We start from the raw sequence: 13,488 nt of genomic DNA on the forward strand, positions 1-13,488 counted from the left end.
GTCATCCTACACACTGCTCATTGAGAAACTGTGGAAGGAGGTTAAAGGTCCACAATACAACTTGAAGCCGTGGACAAAAGGTCCACTCTATTTGGCTGATGGTGAGGCTAAACGACCACTTGGATGGAGTGAGGTGGAGTTCCGCCTGTGTAACCGCTCCTATATGATTCCTTCTGTTATCCTACAAACCAAGAACCTTGCTTTTCCTGTCGTGTTGGGAATTGATTTAATGTATTTCAGTGGTGTCCAGATTGATATCGAACACAATTGCTACTGGTTTCCATACAGTCCGAGCAAGAAGCATTTCTTCCAATCAGAAGCTACAAAGTTACATGATTGGGGACCAAATGTGGCAGTCTTCTCTGCCGTTGCTCCGGTACCACTAACCCTTGATAATCCTTCTGATGATCTCTTTTTACAGACTGTGAGAAGAGCTCAGCTGAAACAGCCAGATGAGTTAAGGCTGTTGGAACAGCTGCAGAATAATGCTGATGTATGTTCAATGCAAGGACGCACCGGGCTCCTGAAGCACAAAATATTCCTTACACAGGAAATGCCGATCAAGCAAAAGCCATATCGTTTGTCCCCAGCGACGCTAATCATCCAAAAGGAACTCATTAATGATATGTTGACACAAGATATAATTTAATGTTTCTCTTCTCCCTGGGCTGCTCCTGTTGTTCTCATCCCAAAAAAGACTGGTGGTCTTAGATTTTGTGTGGACTATAGGAAGACCAACAATGTTTCCCAGACTGATGCCTATCCTCTTCCCACCATCCATGAGATCCTGGAGTCATTGTCTGGCGCTTTAGTGTTCACTACCCTTGACCTCATTAGTGGCTATTGGCAGGTTGAGATGAACCAGGAAAGCAAGGACAAGACTGCTTTTATCTGTGCTGAGGGCTTGTTTTCCTTTAAGGTGATGCCTGTTAGATTGTACCTGCCACTTTCCAAAGACTCATGGATATTGTGTTAGGTGAGCTCAAAGGGAAAATCTGTTTTGTCTACCTGGATGACATAATTATCTACTCCCAGAACAGAGAACAACACTTTCAAGATCTTCAAGCAGTGTTGGACAAGCTAAGAGAAGCTGGTCTGACATTGAATATGAAGAAGAGCAACTTCTGCCAAACCTCCCTGAAGTTCCTTGGCCATATTGTGTCTTTTGACAGCATTCATGTGGATCCTGAAAAGACAAAGGCTGTACAAGATTTCCCTGTGCCAACCACACTCAAGGCCCTTCAACGGTTCCTTGGGATGGCTGGATGGTACCATAGCTTTGTGTCGAACTTCTCCCAGGTAGCAGAACCCCTCAATGCGAAAAGGAGCGACATTCCGATGGACGGCAGAGTGCCAGACCTCATTTGATACCCTGAAACGACACCTCGTCACACCTCCCATTTTGGGTCATCCCAACTTTGACTGCCCTTTTGTTGTGTACACCGATGCAAGTGATGTTTGACTTGGTGCTGTCCTAGTCCAACATACTGGACTTGGCACTGAAGAAGTGCTAGCGTTCGCCACTCGGACATTGAATGGAGCAGAATGGAACTACTCCACAACCGAGCAAGAGTGCCTTGTAGTTGTCTGGGCTTTGGAAAAGTGGAGGTACTACCTGGAGGGAAGACACTTCACTGTGGTCACTGACCATTACTCCCTTGTGTGGGTGTTCAAGACCAACAATCCAAGCACTAGACTCATCAGATGGGCTCTACGGTTGCAAGAGTTCACCTTTGCAGTTGAATACAGGAAAGGAAAATACAACACTGTTCCAGATGCCTTATCCAGAGCTCCTGCTTTGGTAATGGTGGCCCTCATCGTACATGTGCTACTGTCCTGTCTAGCAGTTGAGGCTCACCCAAAACTGACTTTCCCATCTCTGATGAGGCCGTTTGGAAAGCCCAACAGGATAATCCAGAAGTACAGGCTTTGTATCAGACTATCCTGGAAGATGGAGTAAGATGGTCAATCCTACCACAAAGCTGACCATCATTGAAGACTAAGTTTACTGAGTAGACTGGTACAACTACCTCACACTCTACCAAATGTACATACCTGAAACTCTACACCTTCAACTGCTTCAACATTTCCATGAAGACCCATTAGCTGGTCATTTGGGCAGGTTCAAAACCTACAAGCGGTTGTAAGCATTACTGTACTAGCCACATCTGAGCATGAATGTGAAGTCACACATCCGAAACAGTCAGGGTTGTCAAATGTACAAACCAGAAGGTAGAAAGCCTGCTGGCAAGTTGCAGCAAACGGTGGTTACCCGACCTTGGGAAATGTTAGGAGTGGATTTGATGGGTCCACCACAGCAAGGACCGTCTCTAACATCCTTACGAAAGAGATCCTGACTCGCTGGGGAGTGCCTGATTACATCATGTCTGATCGAGGTTCCCAATTCGTCTCTGATCTCTTTGAGGAGACCTGCTAAAGATGGAACCCGAGACAGAAGTTGACCACAGCCTATCACCCACAGACCAACTGAGAGAGTAAATCGAACCTTGAAGACAATGGTTGCTTCCTATGTAGGGACCCAGCACAAACACTGGGACAAGCACCTTCACGAGTTTCGATTTGCCCTGAATTCTGCTGTGCAAGAGTCCACTGGAGTCACACCTGCAGAGCTGAACCTAAGTTGTCCCCTCCGAGGACCCTTGGATATGGTTTTACAGTCCCAGCAGCTTACTCCAGACTCTGCATGCTATGACAAGGTAGTCCATCTCCACGACTTGAGAGCTCTTGTCTCAAAGAACATGATCCAGGCTCGACTCGAGCAGAAGAGAAATTATGATGAGAACAGACGAGACATGCAGTTCCAGCTTCGTGACCGGGTATGGCTTCGCTCTCATCCTTACTCGAAAGCTGAACAATTCTTCTCGGCCAAGCTCGCTTCTAAATGGCAAGGACCATATAGTATTGTGGAGCAGATGGGCCCTTTCAACTACTGAGTGGTGAAAGAGGACACGGGAAGATATGCGCGCTGTCCATGTCTCATGCCTTAAAACCTGTTTGGGATAGCGGGCAGCATTTTCACTTTTGGATAAAAAGCGTGCCCAGAGTAAACTGCCTCCTACTCAGTCCCAGATGCTAATATATGCATATTATTAGTATTGGACAGAAAACACTCTGAAGTTTCTAAAACTGTTTGATTGATGTCTTTGAGTATAACAGAACTCATATGGCAGGCAAAAACCTGAGAAAAATCCACCCCGGAATTGGGGAATCTGAGGTTTGTAGTTTTTGAAAGCTTGGCCTATCGAATACACAGTGTCTATGGGGTCACTGTGCACTTCCTACGACTTCCACTAGATGTCAACCGTCTTTAGAAACTTGTTTGAGGCTTCTACTGTAAAGAAGGGGCTCATAAGGGGCTCGATCCCTCCGATGTCAACAACTACAGACCAGTATCCCTTCTTTCTTTTCTCTCCAAAACTCTTGAACGTGCCGTCCTTGGCCAGCTCTCCTGCTATCTCTCTCAGAATGACCTTCTTGATCCAAATCAGTCAGGTTTCAAGACTAGTTATTCAACTGAGACTGCTCTTCTCTGTATCACGGAGGCGCTCCGCACTGCTAAAGCTAACTCTCTCTCCTCTGCTCTCATCCTTCTAGACCTATCGGCTGCCTTCGACACTGTGAACCATCAGATCCTCCTCTTCACCCTCTCCGAGTTGGGCATCTCCGGCGCGGCCCACGCTTGGATTGCGTCCTACCTGACAGGTCGCTCCTACCAGGTGGCGTGGCGAGAATCTGTCTCCTCACCACGTGCTCTCACCACTGGTGTCCCCCAGGGCTCTGTTCTAGGCCCTCTCCTATTCTCGCTATACACCAAGTCACTTGGCTCTGTCATAACCTCACATGGTCTCTTCTATCATTGCTATGCAGACGACACACAATTAATCTTCTCCATTCCCCCTTCTGATGACCAGGTGGCGAATCGCATCTCTGCATGTCTGGCAGACATATCAGTGTGGATGACGGATCACCACCTCAAGCTGAACCTCGGCAAGACGGAGCTGCTCTTCCTCCCGGGGAAGGACTGCCCGTTCCATGATCTCGCCATCACGGTTGACAACTCCATTGTGTCCTCCTCCCAGAGCGCTAAGAACCTTGGCGTGATCCTGGACAACACCCTGTCGTTCTCAACTAACATCAAGGCGGTGGCCCGTTCCTGTAGGTTCATGCTCTACAACATCCGCAGAGTACGACCCTGCCTCACACAGGAAGCGGCGCAGGTCCTAATCCAGGCACTTGTCATCTCCCGTCTGGATTACTGCAACTCGCTGTTGGCTGGGCTCCCTGCCTGTGCCATTAAACCCCTACAACTCATCCAGAACGCCGCAGCCCGTCTGGTGTTCAACCTTCCCAAGTTCTCTCACGTCACCCCACTCCTCCGCTCTCTCCACTGGCTTCCAGTTGAAGCTCGCATCCGCTACAAGACCATGGTGCTTGCCTACGGAGCTGTGAGGGGAACGGCACCTCAGTACCTCCAGGCTCTGATCAGGCCCTACACCCAAACAAGGGCACTGCGTTCATCCACCTCTGGCCTGCTCGCCTCCCTACCACTGAGGAAGTACAGTTCCCGCTCAGCCCAGTCAAAACTGTTCGCTGCTCTGGCCCCCCAATGGTGGAAAAAACTCCCTCACGACGCCAGGACAGCGGAGTCAATCACCACCTTCCGGAGACACCTGAAACCCCACCTCTTTAAGGAATACCTAGGATAGGATAAAGTAATCCTTCTAACCCCCCCCCCCCTCCAGTGGCTGTTCCACTGGATGTCATAAGGTGAATGCAGCAATTTGTAAGTCGCTCTGGATAAGAGCGTCTGCTAAATGACTTAAATGTAAATGTAAATAAGTGCTCTTAGAGTGAGTGGTCTGGCAGAGTGCCACAAACTCTGACGCTCGTTCATGTGAGTGGTAGCTCTCATTCCATGGCTTTTCTACAGACAAAGGATTTCTCCCGTTGTAACATTATTGAAGATTTATGTTAAAAACATCCTAAAGATTGATTCTATACATCGTTTGAAATGTTTCTACGGTCTGTAACGGAACTTTTGGACTTTGTCTGGACGTCGTGCTCGCGGCTCATGAAGATGGATTACTGGGCTGAACTCGCTAACAACAAGGAGGAATTTGGACATAAAAGACGAACTTTATCGAACAAATCCAAAATTTTTGTTGGAACTGGGATTCCTGGGAGTGCATTCTGATGAAGATCATCAAAGGTAAGTGAATATTTATAATGCTATTTCTGACTAATGTTGACTCCAACATGGCGTATATATCTTTGGCTGATTTTGTCGTCTATGCTCTGTGCTCAGATTATTGCATTGTATGCTTTTTCTGTAAAGTCATTTTGAAATTTGACACAGCGGTTGCATTAAATTCTCTAGGGTAGGGGGCAGCATTCGGAATATTGGATGAAAAGCATGCCAAAATTAAACTGCCTGCTTCTCGGGCCCAGAAGATATGATATGCATATAAATGTTAGATTTGGATAGAAAACACTCCAAAGTTTCCAAAACTGTTAAAACCTGTTAAGGATAGGGGGTGCTGTTGTCACTATTTATGGAAATCGTGTAATTTTTGAAACGGCTTCCTACAAAATTCTTGATCGTACAATATGCATATTATTATTATTATTGGATAGAAAACAGTCTATAGTTTCTATAGGCGTTGAAATGTTGTCTCTAAGTGGAACAGAACTCATTCTACAGCAATTTCCCTGACATGGAGTCAGATTTCACACATTTTGGCCCTTGTTCTGGAGTCAGTTTTAAGGCCACTGTTATTCCTATGAGTATACGGACACTGCTTACGTCTTCCCCTGGATGCCTTTACGTGATGACGCTTTGAATGGTATCGATTGCCCAATCACAGCCACTATAAATGAAAAAACCCTGTAGGTAGGAACTCTTTTCTTGGTGAGTCATGCACGCGGAGGATACCGACCCACTGTTTTTCCAAGCATTAGTGTAGCCAGTTATATTTCTCCGGTCATATTTTTACTCGTTATAGGAGTTAAAAACATCATAAGGTAGTTAATTTAAAGCGTTTTATAGCAATTTATATCCGTTTAGTGCGATTTTGGGACATTTATTTCTGAGCCACTGTGAATCTCTGGGCACCGTTCCAGTTCATGCCGAACGCAATGTGTATTTCTGCATGGCAAGAGGACAGCTTTCGACCAAAAGACGATTAGACCCAAGAAAGGATTCTTTGACCAAGATTCTGATGGAAGAACAGCTCAAAGTAGGAACAATTTATTATGATAAATCGTGTTTCTGTCGAAAAATATTAGTGGCTTAGGACGCCATTTTTTTTTACTTAGCTTCGCTTGGCGCAAACTGTATTGAAAAGTAAGGATAATTTAAAAAATGTTATTCCGCGATTGTATTAAGAATTAAATTGTCTATCAATCGCTGTCCACCCTATATTTTTTAGTCACGTTTATGAGTATTTATGTATACGACTAGATCACTGTCTAATATGGCGCACAAACATTTTCTGACCAGCTGGGCTACTTTTCTCATTGTCTAACCATGATTTTGGTGGCTAAATATGCACATTTTCGAACAAACTGTATATGTATGTTGTAATGTGATGTTACAGGAGTGTCATCTGAAGAATTCTGAGAAGGTTAGTGAAAAAATTAATATATTTGGCGATGTTTACGTTATCGCTCTCTTTGGCTAGAATTAATGCTGGGGTAATGTTTGCACATGTGCTATGCTAATATAATGATTTATTGTGTTTTCGCTGTAAGACACTTAGAAAATCTGAAATATTGTCTGTATTCACAGGATCGGTGTCTTTCGATTAGTGTATGCTGTGTATTTTTACGAAATGTTTGATGATTAGTAGTTAGGTAAACACGTTGCTCATTGTAATTATTCTAGTCCATTTGTGACAGTGGGTGCAATTGTAAACTATGACATCTACCTGAAATATGCACATTTTTCTAACAAAACCTATCCTATACCATAAATATGTTATCAGACTGTCATCTGATGAGGTTTTTTCTTGGTTGGTGGCTATCAATATCTTAGTTTAGCCGAATTGGTGATAGCTACTGGTGTTGGTGGACAAAGAAAAAATTGTGGATTATGCTAATGTGTTTAGCTAATAGATTTACATCTTTACATATTGTGTCTTCCCTGTAAAACATTTTAAAAATCGGACATGTTGGCTGGATTCACAAGATCTGTGTCTTTCATTAGCTGTATTGGACTTTAATGTGTGAAAGTTAAATATTAAAAAAATATATTTTTTTTGAATTTCGCGGCTCTGCCTTTTCAGTGGGGGTGGGGGGGGTGTGGCGCGAGCGGCACCCCGGTGCTAGACAGGTTAAAATAGTGTCTATGAGTATAACAGAACTGATTTGGCAGGCGAAAACCTGAAGAAAATCCAATTGGGAAGTTGTTTTTTTTTCTTTTATTTCTTTTCTATTCAATGCCATTCCAATATCCATTGACTTAGGACTCAAATTGCAGTTCTTATGCCTTCCACTAGATGTCAACCGTCTTCAGAATTTGTTTCAGGCTTGTATTCTGAAAAATTAGGAAGTAAGAGCAGTCTGAATGAGTGGACCCTAGTGTCACAGAGCATTTTCATGCGCACGACCGAGAGAGTGCCTTTCTTTTCTACCTTTTATATTGACAACGTTATTGTCCGGTTGAAATAATATCGATTGAGTTAGGCTAAAAACAACCTGAGGATTGAATATAAACATCGTTTGACATGATTCTGTGAACTTTACGGATACAATTTGGATTTTTTGTCAGCCTGTTTTGACTGTTTGAGCCTGTGGATTACTGAAGAATACGCGCGAACAAAACAGAGGTTTTTGGATATAAAGATACTTTATCGAACAAAAGGAACATTTATTGAGTAAATGAATGTCTGCTGAGTGCAACCATATGAAGATCATCAAAGGTAAGGGATTAATTTGATCTCTATTTCTGACTTGTGAAACTCTTCTACTTGGCTGGATACTGTTTGTAAGGATTATTCTGCTGGGCTATGTTCTCAAATAATCGTAAGGTATGCTTTCGCCGTAAAGCATTTTTAAAATCTTGTTGGATTCACAAGAAGTACGTTTTTAAACCTATGTAAAATATGTTTTGTTTTCTGAATTTTTATCATGAGTATTTCTGCATTTGAATTTGGCGCCCAGCAGTTTCACTGGCTGAAGAGGTGGGACGCTAACATTTCACATACCCTAGAGAAGTTAAGGAGAAGTCTATCTTTAATTCTGTGAATAACACTGGTATCTTTTATCAATGTTTATTATGAGTATTCCTGTGAATATATGTGGCTCTCTGCCAGATCACCGGGTGTTTTGGAAGCAAAACATTACTGAACGTAACGCGCCAATGTAAACTGAGATTTTTGGATCGAAAAATGCACTTTATCGAACAAAACATACATGTATTGTGTAACATGATGTCCCATGAGTGTCATCTGATGAAGATCATCAAAGGTTAGTGATTTATTTTATCTCTATTTCTGCTTTTTGTGACTCCTATCTTTGGCTGGAAAATGGCTGTGTTTTTTTTTACTTGGCTCTGAACTAACATAATCATATGTTGTGCATTCGTGGTAAAGCCTTTTTAAATCGGACACGATGAAACGATAAACTACTTGTTAATCTTTCATTTGGTGTATTGCACTTGTTAATGTGTGAAAGTTACATATTCCTAAAAGAAAAATTTGAATTTCCTGCGCTGCCTTTTCAGCGGAATCCGCTAGAGGAACCCCTGGCACTAAGAAGTTAAGGCCTGTTACCCCTCGGCTGAGGAATTGGAGGAGATTGAGCGCCACAAGGTCCTGGATATCTTTGAAGAGGAAAGTGAGCAGACTTTTCTCGGATTCCCAGACCCAGAAGTCTCACCCCTTAAGGCATGTGACCCCTCAGCTGAGGAGTGTGAGCTCCAAAAAGTCATGAATATTTTGGTATAGAAAAGTGATGAGACCTTTCTCGGTTTCATCGTTGTCACGTCATAGTCAACATAGTTCCTAGAATTAACGCGTTAGTAAGCCCGCTAAAATCATGCAGTACAGTCAGCAGCAAGCTGTTTAGCTGTTACACCGGCGGGCCCCTGTGACATTAAATTAATAAAACTTCCAAGTCAAGGTAAGCTTTTAGAGTTCCTGTGTTGGCTAGCCATAGCCAGCTAGCTAACATAGCATCTATCTCTGTTTGAGCCAGGTGTTTGAGTAGGCTGAACTAGTTAGATGCATTCGATGCTAGCTATGAAAGTGGAAAAAATATATACTATGGAATATAGTTAGCACTCTCTCGCCCTCTCTCTTGCTTCTCCTTAATTTATTATTTTTTTTTTTTTAACTGTTCAACTATTGTCTTTCTCTGTCTCTTTGAGTCAACTACTCACCACATTTTATGCACTGCAGTGCTAGTTAGCTGTAGCCTATGCTTTCAGTATTAGATTAAATGTCTGATCCTTTGATTGGGTGGACAACATGTCTGTTTATGCTGCAAGATCTCTGCTAGGTTGGAGGATGTCCTCCGGAAGTTGTCATAATTACTGTGTAAGTCTATGGAAGGGAGTGAGAACAAGTCAATGTACCCAGAGGAGGACAGAAGCTAGCTGTCCTACAGCTACACCATGGTGCTACCCTACAGAGTGCTGCTGAGGTTACTTTATACCTTCATTGCAAAACTGTGTGTTTTAATCAATTATTTGGTGATGTGATCATGTGCAGTCTGCAGCTGGGTTCACTACAGCTGTGTCTCAGCTTCGAGTTGAGAGTCTGCTTGGCCTTGGATCTTGCGTGACTCCACTTTATTGCCTTTCGCTCTTATCCCAAAGATCCGGCCTTCAACCCCCTTAGTACCTTCTGAAAGGGCCGTGATTGATATGTATAAACTACGTTACAAATAACACCCTATAAAGTGCATTACTTTTGACCAGGGCCTATAGGTCTCTGGTCAAAAGTAGTGCACTATGTAAGAAATAGGGTGCCATTTGGGATGCTGCCATAGCCTCATGGGAGGTATACAGGACTCTTTTCTCCACAGCCAGTCAATGGCTACCTACGCAGGTCCCAAAGTCAGACATGCTTTGTTGTCTCTTTGTCTATTGAGAAAGCAGCGAGCTGGTGACAACAGCAGCCAGGCCACTGACTTAGTCTCTTGGGGGACTGTAGGGAGAATCTCAATGCCTATCAGAATGTGTTGTACTATCATATACTGTAACGTCCCCTTTTCCCTCCCTGATGCAGACTTTTCATGAGTGAAAGCATGCATCCCTGACATGTTGACCTCACACTGAATACCTGATTTAAGTTTTATTTGAGCAAAGTAAAGGGTAAAAAGTATATCTTATCTATAGCCGTGTTTCCTTTCTATTTAGTCTGTATTTGTTTTCTCTAATTCAAAGTCCTTGGGATGTTTTTTGGGGGGGAACGGGGGGTGTTTTGCATGGAGATATCATATATTAAGCCTTACACAAAGACATCATAATGCCTCATACCTGCAATATTATTACAAAATATTATACTTGCATGTTAAGTAAAGTGTTTTCTAAAATGTTTTTGAGAAACATCAAGACTATTTGGTATAGGACTCCAGACACCAGACACGTCAGGCCCTTGGACAGCGTCCAAGCAGACTCTCAACTCAAAGATGAGCTAAGACACTGCTGTAGTGAACCCAGCTGCAGACTGCATACAATCACATCACCTTTCTGGCAGCATAGGAAGGCTACCATGCCCAATATGGCATCGATGAATGGATTTCACTTTATAATAACTTTCATGAATAAGCCATGCTTAGAAACATTAGAAATGTTTTTCATGTTTACATGTAACAATTACGATCAATTATATACAAAAAAAACTAGGCAAGTCAGTTAAGAACAAGTTCTTATATACAATGACGGCCTAGCAAAAGGCAAAAAGGCCTCCTGCAGGAACAGGGGCCTGGGATTATTATTATTTTTAAATACAATATAAATTTAGGACAAAACACACATGAAGAGAGAGACGAGAGAACAACACTACGTAAAGAGAGACCTAAGACAACAACATAGCAAGGCAGCAGCACATGACTACACAGCATGGTAGCAGCACAACATGGTAGCAGCACAAAACATGGTACAAACATTATTGGGCACAGTCAACAGCACAAAGGGCAAGAAGGTAGAAACAACAATACATCACACAAAGCAGCCACAACAGCCACATATGATAACAACATCCTGAAGATTGATTCTCTACTAAGTTTGACCAGTTTCTTTTTTTTGTTCTTTTTTTTTGGGGGGGGTGGATCAGCTTAATATTGGGAAAAGAATGTTGCTTCCAATGTAATTGTCATTTCCAATCCCCCATATTTTTGGGGGTAAATATATATATCCATTCACGTATGCATACATATACACATATATACATACACATACCTACATAGACATACATATATTTTTTAAGAGTATACCTTTATTATTATTCCCCGCAAACCCTACCACCGATCCCCCAATTGGAGTAAACTGATAAACATTTCTGTTTTTACCTTCAATTTATACATCTTATACACATTTTACAGACACAGTCTACTTTATAATAGTTCTCTCTTGTTTGTCCTTAGTCCTTCCTCTATTTCTGTTGTCCATCCAGTTTGATTTCCACTTGTAACTGTGCTATTTCACAATAGCTCTGCACCTATACACATTTCACAGATCCCGTATGCCCTACATTGTTTTTCTTGTTATTAGTCCCACCCTTCAGCTCCACTCAACCTTTCCCATCTATCTTCCAACATCATCCATTTCGGATTTCTATTTGCCATATATTTCTCAACTGTGCTGTGATGCTTCACAAAAGATTTGAATCTTCCCATTCTCATAGCTTCCACGGATTGTAAATTAAAAATAAACATTTTTGCTAAAATAATTATTATATTATTGATTGATTGACTATGGCTTTTCAAATCCCCCAGTATTGCTATCTGTAGCGTTAGTTCTAGGCAAATGTTGCAATTCTTCAACCATTCCTGGACCTGTGACCAAAAACGAGCTACATGCGCACAATACCAAAATAAATGGTCTAATGACTCTGCCTCCTCACAGCAGAATCTACAGAGCTGGGAAGATTGTATCCCCCATATATATAACATTCTATTAGTTGCAAGAATTTTGTACAATAATTTAAATTGAAAAATTCGAAGTTTTGAATCCGGCGTTGTTTTGCGTATCAATTCATAAACCATGTGCCATGGAATGGGTACATCGAAAATCTCTTCCCAACTATTTTGCAATTTATATGGCACAGCTGTAAGTTTTTTGGTCCTTAAATGAAATTGGTATATGTTTTTATTTATCACACTTTTCTTTAACCATTTATGTTCTTTAATATAAGGCCGACATACAAGTTCCTTACTTTTATCCCCTTCTACCTGCCTCTTCCATTTTTGTGGTAATGCTGCAATTAACCTGTTGGGGATGGGGGCGCTGTTTAGACTATTTATGCTAATGTGGCTAATTTTTTAAACGGCTTCCCACAAAATCCTTGATCGTACAATATGCATATTATTATTATTATTGGATGGAAAACAGTCTATAGTTTCTATAGGAGTTGAAATTTTGTCTCTAAGTGGAACAGAGCCCATTCTACAGCAATTTCCCTGACATGGAGTCAGATTTGAGAAATGTTGGCCACTTTTCTGAAGTCAGTTAAAAGGGCACTGTCGTTGCTATGACTATACGGACACTTCTTACGTCTTCCCCTGGATGCCTTTACGTGATGACGATTCCAACGGGCTCGATTGCGCGTTCACAGGCCCTACAAATGAAAAAACTCTGAAGCTAGTCATTCTTTGGGAGCTGCGTAACGCGCGTGGAAGACACCGACCCTCTCCTGTTCCAAGCGTTAGTTTAGCCTGTTATATTTCTCCGGTCATCTTTTCACTCGTTATAGGAGTTACAAACATCACAAAGTAGTTAATTTAAAGCGTTTTATAGCAATTTATATCCGTTTAGTGCGATTTTGGGACATTTATTTTTGCAACGATGTGAAAAGTTGGGCACGCTTTTCAGTTCATCCCGAACGTAGTTGACATTTCCACATGGCAAGAGGACAGCTTTCCACCAAAAGACGATTTCTCCCAAGAAAGGATCCTTTGCCCAAGATACTGATGGAAGAACAGCTCAAGGTAGGACATTTTTATTATGATAAATCGTGTTTCTGTCGAAACATTTTAGTGGCTTAGGACGCCATGTTTTTTGACGTAGCTTCGCTTGGCGCAAACTGTATTGAAAAGTAAGGATAAATTAAAAAATGTAATAACGCAATTGTATTAAGAATTAAATTGTCTATCAATCCCTGTCCACCCTATATTTTTTAGTCACGTTTATGAGTATTTATGTATAAGAGTAGATCACTGTCTAAGTGGCGCAAGGACAAATTCTGACCAGCTGAGTTACATTTCACATTGTCTAACCATGATTTTGGTGGCTAAATATAAACA

This window comes from Salvelinus fontinalis, chromosome 35 (genome assembly GCF_029448725.1).
Source record: "Salvelinus fontinalis isolate EN_2023a chromosome 35, ASM2944872v1, whole genome shotgun sequence".
Taxonomy (NCBI): domain Eukaryota; kingdom Metazoa; phylum Chordata; class Actinopteri; order Salmoniformes; family Salmonidae; genus Salvelinus; species Salvelinus fontinalis.